Source organism: Schistocerca nitens, chromosome 2 (assembly GCF_023898315.1).
Source record: "Schistocerca nitens isolate TAMUIC-IGC-003100 chromosome 2, iqSchNite1.1, whole genome shotgun sequence".
Classification (NCBI taxonomy): Eukaryota; Metazoa; Arthropoda; class Insecta; order Orthoptera; family Acrididae; genus Schistocerca; species Schistocerca nitens.
Genome location: NC_064615.1, coordinates 64,039,270 through 64,057,577, shown reverse-complemented (window position 1 = coordinate 64,057,577; position 18,308 = coordinate 64,039,270).

The window sequence follows — 18,308 nt, the reverse complement described above, 5'->3', positions numbered from 1 at the left end:
TTTCGATCTGAAAAAGAAATTAGTACAAACGCTTATACTCCCAATCATTGACTACAGCGATATTATCCTACAAGGCCTCTCTCAGGAAAATTCCCGATGTCTAGAACTGGTCATGAGTGCCTGCGTCCGATATATCTGTGACGTTCGACTTTTTGATCACATTTCACCAGCATATGCAAAATTGTCCTGGCTGCGTGCAGACAAACGCAGAGATTTCCATACACTCTGTCTCATCTACTGCCTTATAAATGTACACTGTCCCTCATATCTCTCCTCGTCCTTAACGCTCATGTCGGAACAACACGACAGAAACACACGTTCCCATTATAATAAAATCCTCTCCGTTCCACTGCATCGCTCAGTCACTTTCTCCAAGTCCTTTACAGTAGCGGGAACCCGACTCATGAATAACCTCCCTCGTTATGTTAGCTTAAAAACATGTCCGGCTTCAAAAAACAGTTAATGATGTATCTACTGAAGCAACAGTAATGCCTTCCTCTGTTACATGAATGCACTTCGCCACATTACTTCCCTCTTCCCCCCTCCTTAAATCTCCCTTCCCCAAAACTCGCTATACTAGTAAACATCTACTTTACACACCAAGATATTGTAAGAGGTCCATGATTAAGGAATTTGTTGCTAGCGCACTCGAGCAGATGTAATTTCGGTGGATTGCTCACGCGCTGCCTGCGATATGTAAGCTATAAGAGAATCTGAGACCAAAGAGCAGTGTTGACTGCAGTAGGAACTGTGTAGCAGTAGCAGTAAGTTGTTGCTAGCGAGCAGTCTGGTGTATCGTGTTGGCTGGGCCGGTCGTGGTGCAGCGATGGCAGAGCCTGAGCATTGTTGTATAAGGTAAAAGCAGCCTCGCGCATATATAGTATTGTTATATCAAGTCCAAAGTAAATATTAAAAAAAATCTCTTAATAATAATCTTTCTCATAAAAAGTAACTTTTGACGATCATTCATTTCAATCTAAAGAATTTACTTATTTCTCCAATCCTTGGTCATCCCGATTATTGAAAAGAAAAATCAGTTGTTTCCTTTTATAAATTACAAATGTATCGGCCAGCATTGCACAGAGCTGTGCCAGAAAAATTTATTGTAAGAGCAGATATATATGCGTTATCCGGCGACCTAATTGAGGTAAGAATTTTCAATTTTTTCAGAATGATCTTTCAGGGCCATGACGCAGTACTGCTGACGTCCAAAATATACCAGTTTAAATTCACAGTCAGTTATTGAAAGGTTATATGTGAGCGACAATAATTTAATTGAGAGGTTACTCACATTATATTATTACCAGGTTACTGAATTTATTTTTTGGGAGAATACACTAAATGAGGATATTATTCATAATAATATTTTATTTTGTGGGGAGGTTACACTTGGCGAAAACCGGCCAGGATCCTATTTCTTTGTGAATTTCTGAGTAGCAGTCAGTCATATATCTGCTCTTATTTACTTAAATGTAGTTTGCATCTGGCGCAACGCATTTACTAATTTGTCACTCTTTCTTTCACAGATCATCGGCAATTTATTGCTCTTTGTTGTAATTGTGTTTGTTCCATTTTTGCTTTGTCTTTGTTTCATTTTGTGCTTAACTTTGATTTGTAAAATGCCAGGCAAAACTGCTAACAGCACATCGCGATGTGCAATGAGTGAAAAAGCTGACTCGAATAATTTGACCCATCATACCAGAGACAGTCAGTGTAATAGTGATAATCCTCTAATTACAGATAATCAGTGCGTGCCGATCACTAGTCATGATTTTAATGCTAATGATGAGCAAACAAATTCAATTGTGTCCTCTGTTAATTTAACGACAATTGATGACGTGGCACGTTCCGTTACAATGAACGCTGTCCAGTTTGACACGCCTGATTTGCAAAATTTACGTAGCGAACAGATAATTGTTTCTAACGAAGGTGACCAATATACACAAAACACGTCAGATTTATTTGATTCCGATGTAGTGGCCAACAGTGCACATCCGATTAGCGAACCTTTTCGTGAATCAGACAGTGACCGAATGGTTATTCAAAACGTGTCACATGCAGATACACCATCACACAAAATAGAGTCGCTACTTTTGGCATGGATCAAGTTATGGCAGTATTGCTACAACTTGATGAAAAACTCAGACAGTCGAATGAAAAACAAGACAACAATTACAAACAGTCGAATGAAAAACAAGACAACAACTTCAAACAACTTAATGAAAATCTTAAACAGTTGAATGAAAAACACGACAACCTAAATGAACAGAACAAACAACTTAGTGAACAGGTTACAGCCGTTGCCGTGCAATGTCACGATACTATAGAACAATTACGTGAGGAAATTAAGGCTTGTGCTAGGAACAATAGTGAAGAAATTAGATCTGTTGCACAAGAATTAAGTAATACACATGCAGCCACAACTAAATTACTCAGAGATGAAATTAGTGCAGTCGCTAAACAATGTTCTGAAAACGCAACACAGTTACGCGACGAGTTTAATGTCATCAGAACTTTCACGCACACTGGATGCGAAAGTAGACACGAAATTTGAAAAACCAAACAGCCAAATTGACGAACGTTTTAATCACCACCTACAAAACAGTGAAACGCGTTACCGTAAATTTATACAGGAACAGAATAAAGTAAAGAAACAAGTCATGGAAACAATTACTGCACGGAGACAAGAAGATAAGCGAAAGTTGTTTACGAAAACAAAAACATACGTAGACAACAACATTGCTACAGTATCAGACGAAATCAAACAGTTGAACACCGAACTGCATGATAAAATCTCCGATCTTAAAACAAAAACAGACACACACACATTAGACTTTCAGACAATGACCAACAGACTTGAAAAGTTGGAACTAATACAGGATGCCATGAAAGCAGACGTTAAAAAATTGAACAAAACCACACGTAAAATACAAAAACAAATTAATGCTTGTGATACTAAAAACGATGATCAGGTAAAAGCACTGACAGAAAAATATGATGGATTGGCCAGTCGTATTGATGTTATCGAAAATAATAATGACACCAAATCAGACGATACGTCACCAGTTTCGTTTAGTCAAACACCCGAATTCCAAAATTTACAGCAGACGATCAGTGAGATAGGTTCGTCCAATAATACATTACGTAGAAAATTGTCATCTTTACAGCAAGAAGTGACAGACATGAAAAATGTTTCAGCCTCCAACACGGCACAGCATACGCCACATTCCGAACACTTCTCACACTCACACAGCCAGTATAATTTAGGTAATTTGCAGAGAGTACGTGACCTAGATTCCGAACAGTCACAGACAAACAGATTATCATTCAATCCTGAACCTGTTCAGACATACAGAGACGATAATTTTGATTACAAGCACTTTCTATCCATTACGAAATTTAAGGTATTTAAAAATGAGAGAACACAGATTCACCCTTTGGATTGGATACAACAATTTAGCTTTGCTTTTCCACCAACTTGGCCCATAACACACAAACCTGAATTTATTTGCAGTTTTTTGGAAGGCGAACCGGCAACTCGTATGAGACCGATCGCGAGTCAATGCTACTCCGTAGAAGAATTTCAGAATGCTTTTCTGTCAGCGTATTGGTCGAAGACGACACAGCGCGGAATCAGGGATCAATTAATTAGCCTACCGAATTATGAGAACTCAATTCTTCCCACTGTCACGCAATTTTTTGAACACATGGTACAACAAAACCAATACTTAAGTGAGCCATACAGTGAATCAGCACTTATCCAATTATGTATTTCAAAATTACCACGATCATTAAGAGTATCACCTTTAACAGGTCAGCAGAAAGAAAATATTTCGGCATTCAGAGATCTGTTACAACTTTTGGAAGTTCAGGAATCAGACTATTCCTTCATTAACAAAAATTTTTCACATCATAACCAAGGCAAACAAGCAAACGGAAATTACGATCAGCCACGCTATTTTAATAGCAAAGGTGATAGACGGTCCAGGAATGACAACCACCAGAACTTTAATAACAGACAAAATTTTAATTATCAGTATCGACAAAATTATCAGCAACATGAAGCAAAGTTTGGTAACAATAGAGGTTTTCCCCACAACAACAACAACAACAACAAAACCAGCCGGTTAGCATACCTAACCAACAATGTAATGTGCAAGGTCAACCAAGCTTTAATGTTTCGCCGCCTACACGTATAGCGTCGGCTCCACCAAATAGTAACGCACAGCAACAAGGAAATCAGTACGTACAGAAAACACATCATTTCAACTCCTATCGCAACGCGCCGTATAGCAACGATTATTATGACAGACGTAAAAGTAATGAGTAAAATTTTCAGCGTACATTTAATAACAGTAGGTCTTATCAGCAGCAGAATCATCCGCAACAAGAGATTATCATGAATGAACGAGACAGTAGGTATCATCCCGAACCTAATGCGTCAGGACGAAATAACAGAACAGTACAAATAGTCGAAATGCCACAGCATCCTCCCGCAAATAACAGCACGTCATAAAGAATTTGACTAGATACAGTACAGGTTGCATCTTCCAGCAACGTAAGCAATACTTTTGACACACAGAATCTTGTTCACGAAAATGTTATTACTTTTGACGACATCCGAGACACTCTTTTGCACGAAAAACCAGTCACTCGAAAAACCATTTCCCACCCTGTCATTGAAGTAAAGATTGGATCATCCAAATTTTCAGCAGTAATCGATTCTGGATCACCTATGTCAGTTATAACTGAAGAAACCTTCAACGAATGTAATAAAGAGAATATTTATCCTACGTTACTATTAGGCAAAACTGAAGTAAAAGGAGCAGTATCTGGTAAAGGAGTAGATGTAAAATTACAGACACACTTATCGTTTTGTATTGCAGGTCATACGTTCCACTCAAATTTTTGGATTGTTCCCTTATTGACAACAGACGTTATACTAGGTACGAATTTTTTGGTACAATACGACGCAATTATTGACTTTCAAAATTTTTGCTATTTTGCTATTTTAATAGCAAAGGTGATAGACGGTCCAGGAATGACAACCACCAGAACTTAAATAACAGACAAAATTTTAATTATCAGTATCGACAAAATTATCAGCAACAGGAAGCAAAGTTTGGTAACAATAGAGGTTTTCCCCACAACAACAACAACAACAAAACCAGCCGGTTAGCATACCTAACCAACAATGTAATGTGCAAGGTCAACCAAGCTTTAATGTTTCGCCGCCTACACGTATAGCGTCGGCTCCACCAAATAGTAACGCACAGCAACAAGGAAATCAGTACGTACAGAAAACACATCATTTCAACTCCTATCGCAACGCGCCGTATAGCAACGATTATTATGACAGACGTAAAAGTAATGAGTAAAATTTTCAGCGTACATTTAATAACAGTAGGTCTTATCAGCAGCAGAATCATCCGCAACAAGAGATTATCATGAATGAACGAGACAGTAGGTATCATCCCGAACCTAATGCGTCAGGACGAAATAACAGAACAGTACAAATAGTCGAAATGCCACAGCATCCTCCCGCAAATAACAGCACGTCATAAAGAATTTGACTAGATACAGTACAGGTTGCATCTTCCAGCAACGTAAGCAATACTTTTGACACACAGAATCTTGTTCACGAAAATGTTATTACTTTTGACGACATCCGAGACACTCTTTTGCACGAAAAACCAGTCACTCGAAAAACCATTTCCCACCCTGTCATTGAAGTAAAGATTGGATCATCCAAATTTTCAGCAGTAATCGATTCTGGATCACCTATGTCAGTTATAACTGAAGAAACCTTCAACGAATGTAATAAAGAGAATATTTATCCTACGTTACTATTAGGCAAAACTGAAGTAAAAGGAGCAGTATCTGGTAAAGGAGTAGATGTAAAATTACAGACACACTTATCGTTTTGTATTGCAGGTCATACGTTCCACTCAAATTTTTGGATTGTTCCCTTATTGACAACAGACGTTATACTAGGTACGAATTTTTTGGTACAATACGACGCAATTATTGACTTTCAAAATTCCTATTTAATGTTAAAGGATGAAAATGCACAACAGGCATTAGAATTTCAGCACTCTTTATCTGCAGAAGAACAAACAATTAATCGGACAGAGGTCATTTCTGCATCACGTAACATAGACTGTCATTCCACATTGTTCACAGATACGTATGTTCACAACTACAATACACCGGACGAAGCCGACTATGACGTTATGCAAATGATTTCTGATAAAGTTAAACAGAGCAGTGCAAATACAGACGACGAACGTACTCAACTACGCAATATTCTTTTACAGGAAGCTCCAGTTTTTGACAACGTCCCTGTTACTCTGTCCGCTTTTATGTATGAATTTCAAGTTAAACATCACGACACGTTTAAAGCCAAACATTATCCCATTCCGTATATTCACAGAGACCAAGTTAAGAAAGAATTGCAAGCTATGCTTGACCAAGGGATTATTGAACCGGCTGTTAGTCCGTACATAAACCCGCTCCATATTGTTAAGAAAAAGGATGGCTCACTTCGGCTCGTACTTGATTCGCATCACATCAATGACATTATTATTAATGAAACAAATCGCCCTCAAACACTAGAAGAACTTCTACAGAAATTTCATGGTACTGCTATTTATTCCACATTAGATTTAAAATCGGGATTTTGGCAAATTCAGCTCCATCTGAACTGCAGAAAGTACATAGCATTTTTCTATTTTGGTGACTGTTATCAATTTTGCAAATTACCGTTCGGCTTAACAATTTCTTCAGCAGCATTTATTCGCGGTTTGAATACTATACTTCCGACAGAACTAAAAGACAGAATCACAACGTATGTAGAAGACATTCTTATTGCAGAAGCTAACTGGTCTGAACACAATCTGATTCTTGAACAACTGTTGCAAACTATTCGTGCACAAGGACTCATAGTTAATCTTAGCAAATCACACTTTGGCAAAACTTCCATAAAATTTCTTGGACATGTAATTTCAGCAGAAGGTCTTGCGCCTGACCCGGAAAAACTTCAAGCTTTACGTGACATTACTGTTCCAACGACGAAGAAACAATTACGAAGCTTTTTGGGTTTAATTAACTTGTCCTTCACCATCTGACCCAATTACCATCCATTACTGCAATATCCGTATGTCCTGTCCATCCTCATGATCATGAAGCACTATATTTGGTTTTTGCACTAAATCTACGTTGATATAAGAGTATGGATTCTACAAGAATGTGGTGTTGACATATCAAGCTGTCCACCACCTTGAACGATGGAGATGTCATTATGGTCCTATTGTTTGGTGTACCTAATGTACTACCAAAATGATAACATACAATATTAATACAACATTTCAATGTCTTGGCTACACTGATAAATACTTCAGGGAAGAGAAATTCAGATTGTCTCACTTGGTGTTGTGCTTCTGTAGAAAGATATGGACTTTCAGTGCAGCTACGTGCAACCTACTGTGCTAGAACCATGATGAAATCCTTCCCATTCCTTTCCTAGTTCTTGTCAAATGGTAAAGACTTCTACAGTGCGTGTGCACTTTATTTCACTCCATGATATGTTGTAAATATGCTAAAGACTTCTACAGTGTGTGTGCACTTTATTTCATTTTTAGGGTAATCAGTTCTTGTAAAATGCTAAAGATTTTTACAGTGTGTGTGCACTTTATTTCATTTGTTAATAAGATCAGTTGTCCTAAAAATACTAAAGACTTATACAGTGTGTGTGCACTTTATGTCATTTGTTAATATATTTTGTATTCAGTACATGTGCACTTTATTTCACTTCATGATATGTTATGTAAAAATGATAAAGCCTTCTACAGTGCGTGTGCACTTTATTTCACTCCATGATATGTAAAAATGCTAAAGACTTCTACAGTGCGTGTGCACTTTATTTCACTCCATGATATGTTATGTAAAAATGCTAAAGACTTCTACAGTGCGTGTGCACTTTATTTCACTCCATGATATGTTATGTAAAAATGCTAAAGACTTCTACAGTGCGTGTGTACTTTATTTCACTCCATGATATGTTATGTAAAAATGCTAAAGACTTCTACAATGCGTGTGGACTTTATTTCACTCCATGATATGTTATGTAAAAATGCTAAAGACTTCTACATTGCGTGTGCACTTTATTTCATTCCATGATATGTTATATAAAAATGCTAAAGACTTCTACAGTGCGTGTGCACTTTATTTCACTCCATGATATGTTATGTAAAAATGCTAAAGACTTCTACAGTGCGTGTGCACTTTATTTCACTCCTTGATATGTTTATTTGTTGTAAAAATGCTAAAGAGTATTACAGTGTGTGTGCACTTTATGTCATTTGTTAATATATTTTGTCTATCTTAATATGTTCTGCACTTATCAATAATGTATATACTCTGTGACGGTAGACTTAGTGGAGGGTTATGTAAGAGGTCCATGATTAAGGAATTTGTTGCTAGCGCACTCGAGCAGATGTAATTTCGATGGATTGCTCACGCGCTGCCTGCGATATGTAAGCTATAAGAGAATCTGAGACCAAAGAGCAGTGTTGACTGCAGTAGGAACTGTGTAGCAGTAGCAGTAAGTTGTTGCTAGCGAGCAGTCTGGTGTATCGTGTTGGCTGGGCCGGTCGTGGTGCAGCGATGGCGGAGCCTGAACATTATTGTATAAGGTAAAAGCAGCCTCGCGCATATGTAGTATTGTTATATCAAGTCCCAAGTAAATGTTTAAAAAAACCTCTTAATAATAATCTTTCTCATAAAAAGTAACTTTTGACGATCATTCATTTCAATTTAAAGAATTTACTAATTTCTCCAATCCTTGGTCATCCTGATTATTGAAAAGAAAAATCAGTTGTTTCCTTTTATAAATGACAAATCTATCGGCCAGCATTGCACAGGGCTGTGCCAGAAAAATTTATTGTAAGAGCAGATATATATTCGTTATCCAGCGACCTAATTGAGGTAAGAATTTTCAATTTTTTCAGAATGATCTTTCAGGGCCATGACGCAGTACTGCTGACGTCCAAAATATACCAGTTTAAATTCACAGTTATTGAAAGGTTATATGTGAGCGACAATAATTTAATTGAGAGGTTACTCACATTGTATTATTACCAGGTTACTGAATTTATTTTTTGGGAGAATACACTAAATGAGGATATTATTCATAATATTATTTTATTTTGTGGGGAGGTTACAATATTAATGTACATCTGCACAAACCTTCATTACTATTGCCAATCTTTCTCATGTTTTGTCATTATTACTTGATTTTTTTTTACTGTTATTATTATTGCTTTTATCATAATCTGTATGTATAGCACCTGTTGTAAAAATACTGCCAGCATTTACTTTATTAGGTCTTAGTCATGTTTATTATTATTATTTGATTTTTTTTACTGTTATTATTATTGCTTTTATCATAATCTGTATGTATAGCACCTGTTCTAAAAATACTGCCGCATTTACTTTATGAGGTGTTAGTCACTAGAGTAAGCTAATTTCCTCATTTAAACTATGGTCATGATGTAACTCTGATGTGCGAAATGATGCATGTGTGGAACACTGGTCCGATGTAAGAGAGGGCCTGATGGCCCTAATCTGATCAGGTTAAATAAATAAATAAATATATAATATACAAGAGCCAACAAGGAATAATAGGACGAGCAAGAAGTAAGTGCTCAGCTAAGAAGTGTATCAGATAGTGATGCAGTCTTTCACAGCTATTGCTCAGTCTGTACATTAAAAAATCAACGATGGAAATAAAAGAAATATTGAGGAGTGGAATTAAAATTCAAGGTGAAAGAATATCAGTGATCCGATTCGTTGATGACATTACTATCCTGAGTGATAGTGAAGAAGAATTACATGATCTGCTGGATGGAATGAACAATCTAATGAGTACAGAATATGGATTGAGAATAAATGGAAGAAAGTGATGAGAAGCAGGAGAAACGAGAACAGCGAGAAACTTAACAATAAGATTGTTGGTCAGGAAGTATATGAAATTAAGGAATTCTGCTACCAAGACAGCCAAATAACCAATGATGGAAAGAGCAACGATGACATCAAAAGTAGATTAGCACTGACAAAAAAGGAAATTCCTGACCAAGAGAAATCTAGTAGTATCAAACATAAGCCTTAATTTCAGGAAGAAATTTCTTAGAATGTACGTTTGGAGCACAGAGTTGTATAGTAGAGAAACATGGACTGTGGGAAGCCGGTCGCGGTGGTCGTGCGGTTCTAGGCGCTCCAGTCCGGAGCCGCGCTGCTGCTACGGTCGCAGGTTCGAATCCTGCCTCGGGCATGGATGTGTGTGATGTCCTTAGGTTAGTTAGGTTTAAATAGTTCTAAGTTCTAGGGGACTGATGACCACAGCAGTTGAGTCCCATAGTGCTCAGAGCCATTTGACCCATTTTTTGACTGTGGGAAAACAGGAATAGAAGAGAATCGAAGCATTTGAGATGCGGTGCTGCAGACGAATGTTGAAAATTAAGGGGACTGATAAGATAATGAATGAGGAAGTTCTGGAGAGAAAAGGAATATGTGGAAAACATTGCCAAGAAGAAGGCAAGGTTGACAGGACGTCTATTAAAACATGAGGAAATGACTTCTATGTAGAGGGAGTCTTAGGCGGCATAAACTGTACAGGAAGACAGAGTTTGGAATACATCCAGAAAATAATTGAGGGCGTGGGTTCCAAGTGCTACTCTGTGAAGAAGAGGTTGGCACAGGAGAGAAATTCGGGAATTGGTGCCGGACCGCATCAAATCATCCTGAAGACTGAAGACTAAAAAAAAAAATTGTTTTAGTTTAGGCTATGAGACTAAAAAAATTTCTGCCAACCACTCTCCGCACTAGAATAGTGCTCTAAAGCAGTTGGACTAAAATTTGAGAACACTGCGAGAACGCCACGGTTGAACATAAGTTCAGATGCTAGCCGACCGTATACATTGCGCTGTTGCACCTGACTACGAACGGCACGACTACAATGTCCGCTATACGTCATAAGTGCCAGGCTTGGTCAGAACTGTGTTTTGTATAGTTGTGAGACCAATACATCGTAGCTAAGTGAATTCGGAAGTGGGCGAATTGTTGGTGTTGATATGGTGCGTGCTCCCAACAGAGGGAGCTAAAGTGTCCGGTGTTGGAACGTATCGAAGATGTGTACCGCAGTAGGGAGTGCGGAGAAACATTACACGTTAAGTCACAACGTGGACAAAAGTTTGTTTTGAGTGATCGTGATAGCCAATCATTGAAGATCATTGTGAAGAAAAAATAAGAGAACGACAGATGCAAAAGGCATAAGTAACTGCAGAAATGAATGTTACTGTCACGAAGCAGAAGAACAACACGAAGAGCACTCCAGTAGCAGGGAATTTCAGGACAAGATGGAATTCCAAAACCGCTTATCAGTGGTGCAAATGTTCGTAACAGGTCAGCGTGGCGCCAGAACTATAAAATCTGGGGTATGGGGCAACGTAAGAAGTCTATTGGTCAGATGAGTCTTGTTTCACACTGTTTCCATCTGACGGCCGAGTGAAACATGGCTGCGGTTCAATGATGATATGGGCAGGCATATCATGCTATTCTACACACCAAACTGAATAACCGTTTTGAAGTGACAACGAAACAAACTGCACGTTAGTGTGTAGAATGTATCAGCATGGCGGTATACCATTTGACTTTCGGAGAAACATAATCCACACAATTTCGAAGATTGCAAGACCCGACAAGTGCGAGAATTGACGCACAGTCAGCTGAACAGCTCATGTACCCAAGTTACTGAAACGATCCGTTGACTACCGGGTTTGAACTGGGTGATGGGTCCATAATTCAGAGGTCCCTGGTTCGAAACCACGCTCTGCTACCAGTTGAACCCCAGTAGTCAAGCGACGGCAGGATTCGGTTACGATTGTGGACGAGGACGTAATCAGTTACTATCGGTTGCCTTCTACAGTTACACGCATTTATTTTTAAAACAGTAATTCCAGACTCAACTTAAATAAAAAAATACCACACGTTATTAGTGAAGGAATAAATAACTATGTAAATGATAGTGTTTTCAGTGCGTTACAATTTAGCAGATTACCATAAAATACAGATAAAGATAATGTTTAAAAAGGAAAAGCCACTGTGATTACGGCTGTATGCCTTACACGCCAAGATTGGCAATAAATTAAGGATGTTTAAGAACTCGCTGCAATTACAACATACAGGTATTGAAATATTAAAAAGTAAGTTGCCAGAAACACAGCAGAAGGTTTCAGAAGCCAGGAATGGCAGTAAATAAGGTTTTAAGGCTTACTGCTAAAATGCAGATATCGATGTTTTTCCAAAGCAAATGACCACAATCACGAGTGAAGGCCTTACACGCCAGCAACGGCAATTATATAAAAAAAAAATTAGAAACCTGCTGTAAAACAGCAAATGCAAGCAAAGATTAATTAAAAGAAACAAGCAACTAACCAACAAACAGGTGAAATAAGATGATGGTAACCTTGTAACACAACCCTTACACAGGCATTACAAGGTATGGTGATAAATAATACAATAATAAAACACAAGGAGAAGTCACAGACGGTGCTCCAGGAATCGACCTCTGAGAATATCCGGCAACAAACACTTCCGCGGGCGATGAGATAGGCAGCTACGAGTTGCATTCAATTCACAAGATGGTCACTCAGACTGGTGGCAGTCTAACGAATGACTAATGATAATCTTGCTGAAGCTACCTGACGTCCAATAAACCAAATGCAACGATGGAACAATACGCCAAAGCTTGAACCGGCGGTGTGCACTACGTCCCCAGAGTACTGTGTTTCGAACGCCTGGTTCAAATGGTTCAAATGGCTCTGAGCACTATGGGACTCAACATCTTAGGTCAGAAGTCCCCTAGAACGTAGAACTACTTAAACCTAACTAACCTAAGGACATCACACACACCCATGCCCGAGGCAGGATTCGAACCTGCGACCGTAGCAGTCCCGCGGTTCCGGACTGCAGCGCCAGAACCGCTAGACCACCGCGGCCGGCTAGAACGCCTGGAACGAGAGAGGAACCACTACCAGATTTCCGTCCAATTCTACAAACCTGATAATCTGAACAAACAAGTAACAGTACAGAACACCAGAAAAAGTAACAGTAACTAAAACCCCACTCGATTTGCGTGCGAGGCAAAACCGAAATGTAACCAATCAGAATCAGAAACCACACGTCATTACGGAAACAATAGCAAAGCGAGCCAAAACCAAGTACCAAATGAGTGACATCAAGTTCATTAGGCACACAAACGCGCACTGAACTCACTGTGACAACTCTGACGCCGACCAGAGTGGCCGAGCGGTTCTAGGCGCTACAGTCTGGAACCGCGCGACCGCTGCGGTCGCAGGTTCGAATCCTGCCTCGGGCATGGATGTGTTTGATGTCCTTAGGTTAGTTAGGTTCAAGTAGTTCTAAGTTCTAGGGGACTGATGACCAGAGCAGTTAAGTCCCATAGTGCTCAGAGCCATTTTGAACAACTCTGACGACGGTTGGCAGAATGAAACAAATCTCTTCACTGCCTTATTAATTCACAGTTGAATAACCACACCGTCTAATCACTGAGCCAAGTGCTTTTAACACAGTAGGGTCTTCAAGTACTAAGCGGTACGGAGATCCACCAAACTGGACGTGATGGCGCTATGACTGTCACAACATCACTTACATACTACAGGGCCCACATGGTGACTGACTCCTCTCTACTTAGATTGAAATGCACACATCTTAAAGCTTGCTGGATCCGGTTTACAACGAGGACGTGCACCCTCGTGACCACAGCCCTTCCATCCGGCAGTCCATGTGTGCCACCAGCAGTCCCGGAGTGTTCTCGCACTGCATGGACCTGGCGCCTCCTCAGTCCCCAACCGAACTGCTACACCCACACGACAGGGAAAAACAACGACGTCGCCCCAAAGACAGGGCAACAGTTTTTACATATCGATAACCGTCGCTGCTGCCACTGGCGGACAGGCAACGCTTGCGAAACGTGTGGCGCCAGTCAAGACGAGAAGAAGACAAGCAACTGCAACCATGTCAACTAAACGATACGGTCTGGCCTCCAGCAGAGGGCGGAAACTCACAAACAGCACCAACGCGAGCCGCAGCACAGCGCAACAACAGGAAGGAGAGATGGGCTAAATAGTGGTGCAGCAGCTGTCGTCCTAGGAAAGCTGGAGTGGAGCAGAAATTATTTGTGAACAAGCAAATACAGTAAACAAAAGCTTTACTTAAATAGTACCTTTTTCCAACCAGTCCTTACAAATTAACATGTAGCATGTAACCTCCCCCTCACTTATCGACCTTAATGACAGTGAAAAATTAAACCGCGTGTACCTATTGGAAATTTGGGAAAAAGCAATCGTCACCGAAGTCAATTTGTCGTTAAAGAGGGAGGAAAGGGTTACATCTAAATGAAAGGAAAAATGCAAATGAAACTGGTGGAAATTAATTTTGAAAAGGGGTAAAGTTAATAAAGAAAGTAAATGTGCGGCCGTTACGTTAACAATTAACTATCGGTAATTAGATATTTGAGATTTGGGGGAAATTACGGTCGCCAGTCCTAAGGACAATTACTATAGTAACTGAAAAAGAAAGGTTATTACACATATAATTAGCACTAGAAGCGTGGCAACTGAAGGTTGACACGTGTAGTGTGAAAACTGAAAGTTTGTCAGAAGTAATAAATTTCGCTACACTCTGACTTAATTTAGCAAAAGAATTAATAAAACGGGAAAATCGAAAGTTAATTTAGTGACTGAAGTTAATAGTAAGCTTTCTTTCTGAAGCACATCGAAATTCAGTAAAATACGGTTAGTCTTGGACTACCTCAACAATCATTTCAAAAGCTACTTGAATCTACGCAATTTAGAAATAAGAGATTTAACTTTGAACTTGAATTAAATGATTCTGAACAATTAACAATAGTAAAATTTAGTACGTACCAAGCTGAGCTGCAGTCACAGGTAACTAAAATACGGTAACAAAACTCGCACCCTTAATTTGTGCTTGTGCAATCTGAATATCGTAGCCAGCTATGAATACCTTAACTGAAATTTGAAATTAAAGCAGTGAAATCGAATGATGCTGGCGTTTGAATTTCAACGACACTCGGGCTCATTTCGGAAAAGGAAGGGACCCTGCTTGGCAATGCAATTGGGACAATGAGCAACAAACGTTCATGCTAAGTTGCTCTAATTTTGTGATGCAACAATTTTAAAAGTTTGAAAAGCTGAGGTCTGCCATACAGTTCTAAAACTTTACGTGCTTCCAGTCTTCCTTGTTGGCTGATTGAAGGTTTGAAGCCGTCGATCGAGGAGGTGGCGACAGTCACTCATTGTCGGCCGTCGCTGTTGCAGAAGCTGGATGTTGGCGCGCCTTCTTCTCGACATGATCACCAGACGAAACGGGCTCTTGATGTGCGCCAGCTAATGCTTCCCGTCCGCGACACCATGTCAGAAACTATCATCGCAAGTCGAGCGCAATTACATGCTGCCAAACCCCGAAAGCGCGGCAACTCGCGGGAGCTTCACACAACACACCTGCTCCATTGCACCACTCCAGCCAGATTCCCCTCTGCCCGCGCTCCACGCGGCCGAGTTCTCACTACCAAAGATCCTAAACACTTTAGTTCTCCACACGACCTATCGATGTATTCGTTCGATTGCATAGTTTTCCCTAGGCAAGACCCAGCGTAAAAATACAAATAATATTTACAAAACAAACCAATTATACATCGACATAAATATATATATATATATATATATATATATATATATATATATATATATATATATATATATATATATACAAACGGTAAAACAATTACAATATATAAAGAGACAGAAATGTCATATCTTCAGGTGACAAAATAAGAAAAAAATTTATAGTACAATAGATGGAAATAGGAGGATATGCATTTCCGGCGTTACAAGCAGTAAAGTCTAGCTAAGACAATAGCAATAAGAGCACTGTAGGGTGAAGCTCCCTCAGCTAATGCAAGAGCGATATCAAGAGCTTCGAGTGGGCTTTGTGATGACGCCATTGCAACTGGGCCTCGCCTCATTGCGAAGGGGGCTCTGTGGCTGCCGCTGACCATCCTATATTGTGGCGGCAGAGGGCGCTCGCGGTACAGAGATGTTGGAAGTGTGGTTGAGTGGATCACCCAGCGGAGGCCATCTCTAGGCTGTCTTCGTCTGGCACTATGGGCCACCTCAACAGCCTTGTGTTTGTGGCACGGCATCTGCCCACCTGTACTGTTGTTCAAAGCTGCCACAGTGTATTATCCCGGATGCCTGGTGATGTCTTCATTGTGTGAGTGAGGTAATTCCTCCAGCCACTGCCCCTTTGCTGAGGCAACAACTCGCTGTGTGATGTTCACATCCGTTGCCGTGGGGCAGAGCAAACAGCTGTCAGTTATACTGAGACAGCACTTCGCTGCCTGGATAACCACACCCTGCTGGGATGCCGACATCGGCCTCCCGTATGGATTTCTTGCTGAATGTAAAGTGTGTATACTGAATGAAATCTTCTGTTTCCGCCCTCGCCGTGATACTGGTAGAATGCAACCCACTGTTCCCGCCACAGTAGCTTCATTTCTAACAGTGATGTCTGCGTTGCCGATACCAGTACATTTTGTGTCAGAAGGAGAGCCAGTAACAACGAGCCACAGCGACTGACACCATCAATTCAGTGTGGTGAGTGGAAATAAACTTTCAAATGGTTCAAATGGCTCTGAACACAATGGGACTTAACATCTGAGGTCTTCAGTCCCCTAGAACTTAGAACTACTTAAACCTAACTAACCTAAGGACATCACACACATCCATGCCCGAGGCAGGATTCGAACCTGCGACAGTAGCGGTCGCGCGGTTCCAGACTGTAGCGCCTAGAGCCGCTCCGCCACTCCGGCCGGCGAAATAAACGTACTTTCGTCTGATTGCATTGGTCTAATAGCGGAGGCGCTGAATTGGAGGGACAAGAAAATTGTGGTAAAACTTGAAAAAAGAAAGGCTAGATTGGTAGTACACATTCTGAGACATAAAAGGATCACCAGCTTAGTACTGGATGTGTGGCGGGTGGCGGGTAAAAATGGTAGAGGGAGGCCAAGAGATGAATACAGCCAGCGGATTCAGAAGGATGTATGTTGCAATAGTTATTCGGAGATGAAGGGGCTTGCACGGGATAGAGTAGCATGGAGAGCTGCATCAAACCAATCTTCGGACTGAAGACCATAACAACAACTATTCCCAACTTGCCTTTCTCTATTATGCCCCTTATTAAGCTTGTCAGCCACACTGTAGGACACAGGGGATGAGATTATAGTCGAAGGTTTAATAAGGGGCATAATAGACAAAGACAGGTTGGAAATAGTTGTTGTTGTTGTTGTTGTTGTTGTTGTGGTCTTCAGTCCGAAGTCTGGTTAAGGAGGAGAGGATAGGTCTTCCTCCCGGATATCAGTACCCACCCTTCGTGCTAATACCACTAGCCTAGTTTCTCCTTTTCTCAGTACGGTAAATGAGGATTTGTTAACAGCCGCTATGCTGGCATGTTGCCTGGAGGATCAGCTGTTGCATGCGGTGAAGTAACGTTCAGTGTGATATAATAAGTATACGTGGTGTATCACGAGGAGTTGAGAAACACTCAGACATTTGAAACACAGCGAGCGATGAAGCAGGACGAGACGCTGTATTACTGGGTGCAAATGCATGATTCGCAAAAACAGGATGAATCCATCGAAAATTTCATGGATAAGGATGGAAAGCTCAATGTCAAAATGTGTAGATTGATGTAAATTGATGATACTAATAGGGTCCAGCAGCAAGAGGCTAAACATAAATAGTATTGGACACATTTTTGCAGAGATTGCCAGATGATTTATCAAGAAACGTATGGGTAGAGTTTCCTAAGAACTTATCCTCAGCCATAGGAACTACAGCGGCGTTGGAATAAATAGTTCCAGCGACCCACATCTAGTAGAAAAGAAAAATAATTTTCTGGAGAGATCAAGCATTACCGATCTACTTAATCAAGCCACATGCAGTTGTTGTAATGGTCTTCAGTCCAAAGACTGTTTTGATAAAGCTCTCTGTACTACTCTATCCTACACAAGTTTCTTAGTCTCCTAGTAACTACTGCAACTTTCATCCTTCCCGATCTGCTGGCTGTATTCATCCTTTGGTCTAAAACAAGTATATGTGGTACACGATTACAGACACTTATCTAATCCAAAATATGACTGAAATTTT